The sequence below is a fragment of the Serinus canaria genome, chromosome 19, assembly GCF_022539315.1.
Source record: "Serinus canaria isolate serCan28SL12 chromosome 19, serCan2020, whole genome shotgun sequence".
Lineage (NCBI taxonomy): Eukaryota > Metazoa > Chordata > Aves > Passeriformes > Fringillidae > Serinus > Serinus canaria.
In genome coordinates, this window is record NC_066332.1 from 10,542,099 (window position 1) to 10,554,427 (window position 12,329).

The 12,329-nt window shown below is 50.9% G+C and overlaps 1 protein-coding gene across 5 annotated transcripts in view; it reads left to right on the top strand.

Annotated features, from left to right (window-relative positions):
• The first annotated feature begins 933 nt into the window (after positions 1-933).
• MTMR4 (myotubularin related protein 4) overlaps positions 934-12,329 on the top strand; it is a 56,578-nt gene continuing 45,182 nt past the window's right edge. The window contains exons 1-2 of one of the 5 annotated variants that reach the window (XM_018919272.3): positions 1,367-1,577; positions 2,341-2,427. The gene's annotated coding sequence lies outside the window, so the exon portion shown is untranslated. The other 4 variants (XM_050981803.1, XM_050981805.1, XM_018919273.3 and 1 more) reach the window with 4 other exon arrangements.

Below are 12,329 nucleotides of genomic sequence, written 5' to 3' on the forward strand. Positions count from 1 at the left end.
ACAGCTGCCCAGAGAGGCCGTGGAGTCTCCCTCTCTGGAGACATTCCAAACACACCCAGACGCGTTCCTGTCACCTGCTCTGGGTGACCCTGCCTTGGCAGGGGGGTTGGACTGGGTGATCTCCACAGGGCCCTTCCAGTTTCAACTACTCTGTGATGCAGCCCGCAGCATCCTGAAAGGTAAAACCTAGGCTGTGAGGAAGCCTGAGATTGCCCCCTGACTTCATTAGGGGCTGGTCCTCAGGCAGGCTGAGGATGTGAATGCCACATATCGGGAAACGCAGGGGCACAGGCAAGGGGCACAGGCCATCCAGCCCCGGGGTAGGCACATCCAGGCAGAGAGAAGCAGCAGCTGCCCGAGGCCGAGCGGGGCGACAGAGCGGGGAGGCCCCACGATCTCTTGATCATTCAGGGGGCTTCCGTAGAACGAGAGGCCTGGCCCGGAGGCAGCGACCCCGCGCCATCCTGCCCACACCGAGGCCGAAGCACAGGAGGCGGCCCCGACGCACTGACGCCCCAAGGCTGTTTCCCGGGGCGCTGCCTGGGTCCGAGAGCCCTCAGGCTCCGAGAGCCCTTGGTCCGCCCCGAGCCCAGCCGGGCTGAGGTGGGGGAGGGGGGGGGGGGGTGTCCCTGTCAGCGGGCGGTCACGTGACGGAGCGGCCCAGCCACCCCCGTTCCCGCGGCCCGCCCGCCCTCTCTGAGGAGCGGCGCCGTGCCGTCGCCGATTGGCTGCGGCGGGACGCGCTGTGATTTTTCATTGGCCGTTGGGCGTCGGGCACCGCCCCCTCTCGTGTCACGAGATAGGCCTGGAGAAAGGGTGGCTGGGCGTGGCCTGGCGGCCGGTGGCACTGGGCGGGGACGCGTTCTCTCCGCTGATTAGTCGGTGGCGCCGGCGATGCCGGGCGCTGATTGGCCGGGGCGCATGGGCTGGCGGGGGGGGCCCGGGCGGGAGCTGCACGCGGCAGAGGCGGGAGTGGCGCGGCCGGAGCCGGGCGGGACCCGCTGGGACAGGTGAGGCCGGGGCTGCCCGGGACTCTCCGCCCCCGCTCCCCTCCCGCCGCTCTCGCACCCAGCGCCGCTCCTCGGGCCGCCGCCCGCCGCGGCCCTGCTCCTTCTCCCCGCCGCTCGGTGAGCGCGGCCTCTCCGGGGCCTGTCCGTGAGGGGCGGCACCGCCCGGAGGCAGCAGCGCTGAGGCGGTGGCGGCGGCCCTGCGGGCCGGGCTGCACCGGAGGTTTCGAAGTGTCGCCGGCGGGCGGAGGCGGGGTCGCAGTCAGACCGAGGAATGGGGCGCGGAGCTCCCTCTGGGGCTGGCCCTGCTCGCTCCGGCCCTGCCGTGGGGCCTGAGCCCTTCCCGGGGCCGAGGCTGCGGGCTCGCTCGCCCGCCTCTCCTGTCCACCCGCGCTGGGGCCGTGCAGATCCCGCCTGGAAGTGCCTGGAGGGTGGGAGGTTCTTGTACCACAGAGATCCGGAGTAGCGTCACGGAGCTGGTTCTTTCTCGCATACGGTGGGGTTTGCTCGGTGCCCCCCTGGAGGCCACGCACGGCTGTGTTTGGAGCAGGTGCCTCCTTTCCATGTTGGGTAGGAGCTGGTTCTGTGCTGGTTTGGAACTGCGGCTGGCTGAAGTTTGGTGTGGAGATGGTGATGCAGGTTTAACATTTATTTAGAACCCCCTCAGCTAACTGTGTTGTAAACATTGGCTTCCCTAAAGCAGCTGATGTGATGCCTTTGGGGTTTCTTGCTGAATTAACTGAAGTGGAATGAACTCAAAATAATCCATGGTAAAATGGGGGGTCCTAGAACATTATTGGGCATGTTATGTTAACTGTCTCATAAAGATCCTGACGGTGATTTTGGCAATGACTTGAAGGAAGCTGACACGTAAAAGCTGAGAAACTGCATGAGCAACTCAGAGTGCTGAGTAAAAAATGGGAAATGAGAATCTGACACTGTGGCCTGGTTCGTTTGGCACTGGACTTTGGGGAGACCACATATGGTTTACCAGAGAAAGTAAACTTCAGAAAGAGTCTGAAATGGGAGCAGAGAAACAAGGGAGCGAGAAGTGGGATCTGTCCTGGGAAGCAGGAATTTTTGCCTGAGTTCATGATGTATTGAACACAGGAAGCTAGGCTGGAGGTGGTCTTTGTTATCTCACTGAGGAGGAGGAGAGGGAGTGTTAACTCAGCTCCCATACTAGTGCAAAAGCTACTGTGCCCAGGTTTGGTGTTTGTGTGTGGTTCTAAGCTGGTGGAAAGCTGGGCAGAGTTTGGACATGTATGAGGTGGGAATAAAGGTGAAAAAAGCTGCTATGTGGTGCTGAGGGAACTCCATCTACCTTCTCCAGCAAGAACTTGAGAGAAGATCTGGCTAGTCTGCATCTGCTTGTGGAGGACAGAGGCTGGAGACTGGGAATTCAGTCTGGCTGGTCACGGTATGTGTACATGGAATCCAAAATGTATATCTTTAGGTGATAGAGATGCAAGCATGAGAACAAACTTCCCTAAGTCAGTGATGACTTTGAATTGGCTGCCAACTTTTACATGGAGGCTCCATGTTTTTCTTTTTTTTAATAAAAGCAGCTGGGCTCACAGCCCCAGGAGTTTGGTGTCTGCTCTGCCTGGGGGTCTGTGAGGTGGCTGTGGTGTCTTTAAGGGAGTTTGCTGGAAGATGGACATCTAAGTAAAATGGCAAATAAATGTAAAAGTTTCACTTATAAATTTCTAGGAACATCTGAGTTCCTCTTTTATTTGCTGCATTCTCAGGAATCTGTTTATCTGGCTGTGACAGTTATTTAATTTTTTTGAGAGAGCCTTGATTAGGACAGTTCCTCAGAGGTGTCACTGCTGTGGGTTTTGTGGCAGGGTCTGTCCAGCCCATCAGTCTCAACAAGAGTGTAATTTATCTGTCAGATTTGGTTGTAACAAGCTAAAAGGGAAAAAAACAAACCCAAAACTCAAATCAAGGAAAGCTTTAGGGGCAGATCTTGCCACAGAGACTTTGGAGAATGCTGCTGTGCCGCCTTTTATTGTGATCTCAATCTGCCAAATATGCACTGGCCTGCTTTTGTTTTTTGTTTACGTGGGGCTTCTCAAAGTCTCCCTTGTGCCAGTGCTGGGGAGCACAGGGATGATGTGAGCAGCCTTTCCTCAGCCTGGTGCCTGTGTCTCGCTGAGCTCTGCTCACCTGGAGGCAGGTGCCAGGCCTGGAGGACTCTCGTCCGGCCTTTGGTGAGGATTGCTCTGGGAATTGGGCCTTCTCCTCCAAGAGGTGGTTTTAGTCTGTGCTGTTTGAGACAGAGCTATTTCCATCCCTCTTTGCTGTCTCCACTTTGTTTCAGAGGCTGTTGTCAGTGGAGGGAGAGGGTTGTTCTCAGTAATACTTAGGTAGGTGAGGAAAAAGGAGGGTAGAGAGAACTGAGATTGTTTTGGGGTGTATGTGGTTGTGCTGAGTGTGTGCAGTGGTGTTGGAAATAACTGAGCATTGTTTCACAGAAAAATCCAGCAGTGTTATCTAACCCAGGTTATTTTTATGAGAGAGAAATGTGAACAGAAGGAAAGAAATCAGTGTTGCATACTCACACATCATACTCAACTTCTCAGGACATGCCTCCCCCAAGGAATTAATAATTATCAAGGAGTTTGGAAAGCTCCTACCTTTCCCCATCTGAGGCAGCTCCACCCAGCCAGTTTCCTGTGTGTTTTTGGATTTCTAGTGGTCTCTTACTGTGAGACTCGTCACTCTTTGCAGAACTAGATCAGAGCTCTTTTTAGATAGTGATGAATGGAGATGAGAGCTATTTAAAAAATTACTTTGCTCTTAGCAAATTAGCGTAACAGATTAATCCCTGCTCATAACCACTGCCTGTTCTTCAGGAGGATGCTGGGGCTGTGATGGAGCAGGGAGGAATTTTGTCTGGTTACTTGGAGCACACTTTGGGCCGATGTAATCGCTTCCCTCCTGTTCCTCCCTGATGTTCCTGCAGTTCCACACACTCCCAACAGCCCCAAAGGATAGGATTTCCCTCTGGAGGGATCAGATGATTAGCTTATAAATAGCAAATGCCTGCTCAGGTCTACTTTCCAGGGTGATTTGGTCCCTGTCCTGTCCAAAGCAATGAGTACAACTGCATCCGCATGTTGCGGCCCAGAGCCAAATCCAAGGAAGAGGGGATGCTTTCCCTTGAGCTAGTGAATTTCTGCCTGAAAGGAAACTGCCCTGGTGCAAGGTGCTTTGGCTTTGCAGCCAGAGCCTCAGTGGGGGGCTTGGCTGGGAGGCTCCAGCAGCAGCAGTGCACTGTACTGCTGGATGGACTGGCACAGCTCTGGGAAACAGGCTCTTTTCTGGGAATGTGAGCCGAAATGAATCTGAGACATGCTCAGTGGCTGAATCGTGTTTGAAATGAGCCTGTGTTCCTGCCAGGAAGCCTGTGCTGGTACTGGGGCACCCTTGTATCAAAGCCTGAGCTCTTGGAGTCCTTTTTGAGTTGCATACATTCCCCCTTACCTATTTCCTTCCAACTTTCTTTTCTTTCTCTCTAGTTTAGTCAATCCTGGGCTGCTGAGAGATTCTGACACATGTGCTGAGGTTTGATGTGCAGCTTCTGGTTGCTCTGACATACCTGGGTTTGCCTCCGAGCTGGAGGAGCTCCTTCCTAGTGGGGTGGGGATAGTTTTCATGGGGTGGGTTTTGCAATGTCGTTGTGCAGTGCTCTGTGTGTTGTGGGTCTGGGAGCAGCCTGGGCCTTTCCAGACAGAGGTGACTTTAGTGGGACACAGCACCAGCAGAACTAATCTGACAGTTTGTGCGCTTAACAGCGGTAAAGCCGTTGTTGTTACTTATTACTTTGTATTGCTCTTTCTCAGTTGGGAGATGCCCTCAAATTTCTTCTTCAAGAGGGAGAAGCTTGCCCCAGGGCCTATCCCAAGAGAGGAGAGTTATGTGTCAGTATATTCTGCTTCAACATGTATCAAGTTTCTGGCCTCAGAAGTTTCCTTTTATGCTGTGATCTTTTTAGGCACTTTATTCCCTTTAGTCTATGATGGAGAGCTTTCCTGATCTGCCTTCCCTTGTGGATCCTATTGCTTCACTTCTAGGTGGAGTGTTTGCTCAGCAGTGTGTGTGATACAGCTGATCTCAGGCACTGCACACCCAGGATGGTCAGCTGGCTCAGCCACGCACACAGAATTCTGCTTTTGCCCACATTTATTTTCCTGGGGGACAGAAACAGTGCTCTCTGTCTTGCAGGGGAGTGGGTCTGATCCTACCACAGAGATAGGCACAGCATTGACAGGAAGGATGGCAGTTAGGATTATGGTTTTCCTAAGCCTTGGGAATGGGGTTTGCTAGAAATAAGATAGGTGGGAATGTTCTGATAACAAAGTACAGGTGACATATAGGGTACCTCTGTCTGAGATGGAGCAAGAGCCAAATCTGGTGACTTTTGCTGTGGTTGCTGACCACTGTCAGCTTCTCCCTGCTTCAGAGGAGTCTGAGCCTGCAGCAGGGACAAGCTCACAACTTACCTGCTCAGGGGCAAAGTCTTGTAGCTGAACTTAAGCCCAGAATTGCAGAGGGGTATTCTCAGGAGCTCAGCTTTCTGCCATTTCATGCTGTCAGAACAGCACTGGCTGGGGAGTCCTTGTTCCTTTTCCAACCTGGCCAGTTCTTCACTGAAAAATGAAATTGTGGAATTGTTCTCAGAACATGCTTGGACATGGCACTGCCTGTAAGTGACAGCTTTATGGTAAGGATCCTCAAAGCATTTCTACTCTACAGTCAATTCAATTGCTTAGGCTCTGCCAGCCTTTTCCTGATGGTCCCTGCTGAAGCTGGGGATTGCTCCGAGCGAGCGAGGGTTGCAGTTTGCATTGTTCCTTCTGGAAACTTCAGAGGGTTTTGTTGGTTTGTTTAATTCTAGGAACTTGTTGAAGTAGACAGCTTCCCCTGAGTAGATGAGTGCCTTGTGGCAATCCAGCATGAATCTATTCAGTTGTCTCTCTTGTTTCAACTTTGCTGCCTGCATTTGCAATATTTTTTTTTTTAAATCTTTCAAAGGAGTCAGCAGAAGTGTCCTTATTGCAGGAATGTGACTGGCACGTAGCACTCAGGGACACCAGTGTGGAGCCAGGTGGGATCTGTTTCAGTGTTCTAATGGGAACGAGAGCAGCCATTGTCCTGTTTAGTATCTTATTTATGAGGCACCTACACCCAGTTTGGAGAAGGTTTCACCTAGGGTACTCTGGGAGACCATGGCTGGCTGCCAGCCTGGAGCCTGGGTCTTGCCCGTGCTTCCAGCAGCTCAGCTTGGCTGCCAGCACCACCTGGCAGCTTCATCACCCTGTGGGTGCCTTCTGACCTGGGGTGCTCGGGAGGAGCTTAGCTTCAGAAGGATGTGAGGAACCCTAAGTTGTTGTTTCTCACCCCAGTCAGCATCATTTGGGCTTATACTCACTTCTGCTTTCCAGCTAGACAGCACCCCCTTCCTGCCTCCCCCAGGTCCAGCCTGCAACTGCGCCCATGCCAGAGGCACTTCTGCCTTCCTTCCCAAGTGGCAGACTGAACTTCTCAAAGGCTAAAATGTTCTGTTCTTGCTGAAAACTTTGGAGCAAGCCCATGGCATCTGCACACAGGCCAAAAAGCCTGTGCTGCCCTGGAGTTCAGGCTTGAGGCAGTAGAAATCAGTCCCTTCAGACACGAGGCCTGGGGAGGCTGAAGTTGGATGTGGGATGGAGCAGCCTGTATGTGCCAGGACAGAGTGTGTGTTGGGATGGGGAAAGAACAGCTGTGAAGTATTTGGGGGTTTGGTGGGAAGAAACACAGCAAAGTGGGAGCTGGTGAGCTCCTTTGGAAACACTAGAGACTTGTTTTTCAAGCTGCTTTATGAACCACTGAGGATGCTGTGTCTGTGGTACATTCCCAGTGACCTGGGGATGTTAAACTTTCCTCTGGCTGTGCTGAAGTACAGTTCATGATTTGTGTCCTCTTGTCAACTTTCCTCTTCCCTTGGGTAAGTCTGGACCCTTTTCAGCCATACATTCCCTCTCCAGTGCTGCTTCAGGGTTTCTGACAGCCTGAGACTTATGTCCTCTTTATGTGGGATTTATTTCCTTTGATGCTCTAGTTCAGTGCTGCTTTATTTTTTAAAAGCTGTGGCCCTTGTGAATTGGGGAACTGCTGCTGACTTCTGGCATGGTGAGTGTCTGTCTGTGTGCTCCAGGGCAGCCGTTTCCCTTCAATCTCAATGGACCGTGGGATGGCTGGGAGCCCTGCAGAGGGATTAACTCTGACTCCTCTTTTTGGGGTATCAGCTTTTCCTTCTGTGTGTTTGGATCCTTTGTGCTCCTAAACAATGTGCCTGGTTCTTCTTAGTCCTCTGCAAGTATCTGTCTCACCTGTGCTGGCCTCTTCATCACCTGCCTCCTGTGGAGGGAAGATCTGCTGCTCCTGGAAAGTGTCAGTGCTTAATATTTTGCTGTCAGGAAGTCCTGGCTTGTGCTTTTCATATCCACCCCTTCACAAGAGGTAACTTCTCTAAGAAGAGAAGGTTCTTTGTGTCTGCACACCTCCTCTGACAAACAGATGATATCTTAAGGCCATGGAAGTGTGTGCAAACCCAGCCAGGGGAAGTGGGTACAGTGAGAGGGAGTCTGGGCAATGAGAATTTTCATCTTGCTTGTATCAAGAAAACATCTCCTCTAGACCTGGTTTCCACTAAGTGCCAGGGGCTCTGCCTGTTGCCCCTTTCCCTTCTGCAGAAAGAGGGAATAACACCATGTGCAGAGAAAGGGACAAGAGCTGAGGTCAGCAGTGGCTCTTCCCAAAGAAGCTGTAGCCTAGCTGAGCTGATTGGTAAGCAGCTGGTTGGGAATTTTGGTACTGATGCCAACTCTGACACTGCCAGCCTTGGTTGATGCTACAGCTCACAGGGTACAGTGCCTTTATAATTTTGTTGCCATGTTGAGGGAGTTTTATCATACCCAGGATAACCGTATCCTTCCTGTTTGCACTCCAGCTCCTTCACTGCTGCCCTGCTCAGGGCCTTGCTGCCTCTTAACTCAGAAATTGCGTTGGCCTCTGAATGTTTATCATCACTGTGCCCTGAACGTTTGTGTTTGGATATAGCTGCCTACAGGAAGAGAAAGTCCCTTGATTTCCAAGGAGAACTACATGTTGGTGCTGTGAAGTCCCTGTTTTCTAGGGGCTGTTGAACCTGTTGTATGGCAATAGTAGAGGATCTTTTCTTTAGAACTGCTGTGGTGAGGGAAGGGAGACTCCCAGGCACTGGAGGGGGGTGCAAAAATCCCCGAGGGGACCCTCAGGGCCGTGTCAACGATTCCTTCAGCAAAGCTGTTGCTGCAGCAGCTTTGCTTTGTGACAGCTCCACTTCTGCTCCTCCTGGCACTTGGGATCCTTGGAATGGGGTTCACCATGCCCGGTGAGATCAATGGGGGGTGTTCGGGGCAGTGTCTTTTGAAGGGGTGACCTGGGCACAGTTCATCTTTGCCATAAACTTCACAGGGATGCTGGCTGTTTCTGTGTGATGGGGTGATACTGGAGATTATTGCCCTGGAAGAGCAGATCCTTTGTTTGTCTTCCACAGCTGGTTGGGAGCGCAAAGAACTGTGTTGGAGAGGAGCTTTGCTGCTTGCTGAAGGTGAAGGATGAGCCTTGGTGCAGGAAGGGGTAATTAGTAGAGCTGCCTCAGGCTGAGATTTGATGGATGTAGGGAGGAGCAGGGGCTGCAGAGAAGCCTCTGCAGGACTTTGAGACAATATATGATTAGAAGAACTGAATGAATGGGCCTGCTTTGGCCTGAAGAATTGGTCACGTCCTTTCTGGTGCCTCTGGCTGACTCATACCACTGAGTGTTCCTCAGGGAGTTGGTAGCTCCCAGCATCCAAGGTACCGTGCTTGTTATAGGGCAGCCTGGAGACATATTGCAGGCAGCTGCCAGAGGGAATGCCACATTACTGGCAGGCAGCCAGCACAGACTGGATGCAGATCCATGGGAAGTGGATGCCAGGGCTGGGATGTGCCAGCAAGCGACTCATATTCCTCTCTGCTGTCCTTTGCACTTCCTTGGGCTGACATGAGGTTATATCTTCCTTACCCTGTTCTTTGCTCTTTCCCCTTTCTGGAATTGGAAAGTTCATCTATCGGGACTCTCCAGGGAGTGCCACTCTTCCCAGTATGCCAGTGAGCAGATGGATCCCTCTCTGCTGTCTCATGTCTGCATTTCCAAACCAAAATGGGTAGCTAAGCACCTTTGGATGCTGGCTAAGATGATCCTAGACAGAGCCTCTTTTGTTCAGCAAGGAGAGCAAACTGAGATTATTTTTTGATGTGAAACTCTTGGATGTGGAGGTTCTGTACAGATTTAGCTCATTAGGAAACTTTGCAGAAAGCTTTTGTTGCCATTGCTAAATGAGGCAAAAGTGGAAGTAAAAGTGGTTCTGTGCTGTGAAGTGGAATAATAGTTTTGTTTTATAATAAACCACAGACTTATGGACAAGTGAATCCCCCCACCTCCCTTTGTCTTTGTTCCACTGCATCGTTCCTTCTTCAATAGGTGTTTTTACTAGAGGAATTCTCAGAAGTATGAGAGGAACTGTTCTTCCTGTGAGCTTGTCTTTTATTGAAATACAAGAGGAAGTTCCTTAGACTTCTGTGAAAATGTTCAATAGGTCTCATGGCAGAGGAAGTCACATTTTCAGCATGTTTTACTAATGACGAAGTACTCAAAACCAAAGCTGGAATGAGCAGCCATTTCCTCCTTGGAATTCCCTGGGGAGCAGCAGCCCAGCGGGTGGGATCCCACTGCCCTTGTGCTGCCACTCCTGCTTCCTCCCTACAGCAAAGGGTTGATACTAGAGGATAGAAGCTGGGAAGTGGCATGTTTCACTGACTGCTGCAACTCCAGCTTTCTATTCTGCCTGTTCTCCAGTTGTGGGGCTGGAGCCCAGGATGCTGGCCTGTGTGGCAGCATGGGCTGGAGTGAAAACACAGTGCTGGTGAAAACCTGGATTCAGCTGGAATTGCTGATAGAGCTGCCACTGATGTTGGTGACCATGGGGTTCCATCAGTGCATGTCAGTGATGCACTGTCAGGAGGAAGGGAACTGTGTTTGGGCAAAGATGATAAAAATCCCAGTGCTTCCTGAGATTTGTCTTTTGGTTAGATGAAGTCTGATGCATTGCAGTCTTTTCCTAAACCTTGTAGAGGTAGGAATTTGATCCTTAATGTGTTTTATTATAGTCAGTTAGGAAGGGGAAGAAATCCAAGTCTCTGTTCCCTCTGTGAGTTGCAGCAGATGAGACTAAATCCTCTGGCTCCTCTCAGTACTGAGCTCAGCACGTGGCCACCTTCATCCCTCTTCCTGCTGGAAGCTGCCAGCAGGGAAGGGACAGTGTGTGTGAATTTGAGCAGCTCTTGCTGCTAGATAAGCTGGGGACTTGCTATATATATCAAATTGCCTTCTCTTCCCTTGTATCAATTGGCTGGGGATTTCCCTTTCTAAGAGTGCCTTTGGAGCAGCCGGCATGGCCAGTGCTGTTTTTAGAAGCAGTTAAGCTCATGCTTAGAGAGAGCATGAGATGGGAGCACTTAAGCTCAGTTGAACTTGCTGACCTGCCCACATCCTTTGAGGTGAGGTTATTAATGAAAGCAGGTCAGTGTGCAAGACACTACCTTCATGGGATTTTCCATTGCTGAAGTGCAAACCAGTTTTGAAAGGTTCCAGACACCTGGAAATTAAAGACCAAAAGCTCTGATTTAACCTTCTTAAACTTTGGGGGCTTGGGGTGGGAAAGGGGAATTGTTAAACACCAGGTGAAGTTTTGCTTGGTTTTAGGAGAGATACCACCTCCAGAAAAGTTTCATGAAGGCCAAATTTCCGAGTTCATTGCCTGGTTGTGAAGAACAGCTTTGGCCTGAGAGGGTTCCTTGGGAAGGAGGATGTTCAGGTTGTGGACATCACAAACCATCAGGAGACAGTGCCTGCAAACTCAGGGTTTTCATGGGAGCCAACAGCTCTGACCATGCTCAGATTGGACATGTAATTGAAAGTGAGCTCTTAGCTTATTAATAACTTGCAAGGGTTTTCATCTCCTCTTGTGGTCTTCTGTGGCTTGATGGTAAAAGCCCTGAGCAGATGTTCATTGCTCTGTTTTAGAGGTTCTTCCTGTGATGGCACAATTATTGCAGGTTTTGGAGAGGAGCTGGCTTTCCCCCAGGAGCGGGGAGGAGTGTTAGCAGAGCTGTGTGTTCCCAGCCACGTTTCAAGGGTCAGTGCTGCAGGGCCTGGCACAGGATCCTCCTTGCCACTTCTGAGGAGGCTGCTGGGGAAACTGGGCTTGGTCTGGGTGAGTCAAGAGAATAAATCCTGATGTTTCCTTGTCCTCTCAAGCCTGCCGATGGTTTCGGTCACAGCTTTTTCACATATGTGTTTATGTGGGTTACTAAAAAATGCTTCATTTTATTCTTATGGAAGAAAACCACCATTGGAGAAAACAGGCTTTCCTAGAAACTTTGCCTGTGGTGAATGGTGGCAGTTGAGCTCTGGCCTGGGGTCTGCTTCCAGCCAGCAACATGAGTTTCCAGAGGTGAGGCATGGCTCAGACCTGAAGCATGGCTGTCACAGGGCTGTGAATCCCAGCAGTGTTAGTGTGATCACCTGGAGTAAAAGCAGTATTTTCTGTTTTCAGACACTGTTTCTATTGACTGTCCCAGGGGAGATTCTAGATCCTTGCAGGCAGGTACCACTTTAGGTGCCAGAGGTGTCCTGGCTGCCCTTTACCAAGTGCTATAGTTCCCCCCATCCATCCTGTCCTCTGGCTGCAGGAGAATGCCTCAGAACCCTTAGGACTCCTAAGGTAATACCACATGGGTATGTTTATGCACTTGTATAAAATAATAATAGTAACATTTTTAATAACAACAGGGCTGACATTGTATTGCTGCTGTTTGGTTGAAATTATTTTAAAGTACCCACATGTTGAATGCCACGGTATTAGACACGGGTGCTTGGGAAAGCCCTGAGGTTGGCTGGGAAAACCTGTAGTGGGGTTGGGAGAAGTGGCACGCTTCAGGACTTTATCTTTGGATTTCAGAGCCTTCTGGTGTGTTTGGTCACATATCTCAGGTTTTTTCTGCAGTCACAAAGATTGCCTTTCAGAAAAAAACTGTGGCTGTCAGAGACTCCCCAAGCTGATGGGAGTTACAGGTGAATTCTCCTTGTGCATAATGAGAACTGAGTGTTTGCATAGAGACCAGTTTGGACAGCACTTCTCTGGCCTGGAGACTTGGGATGTGACCTCAGTAGTGCAGGCACCATTT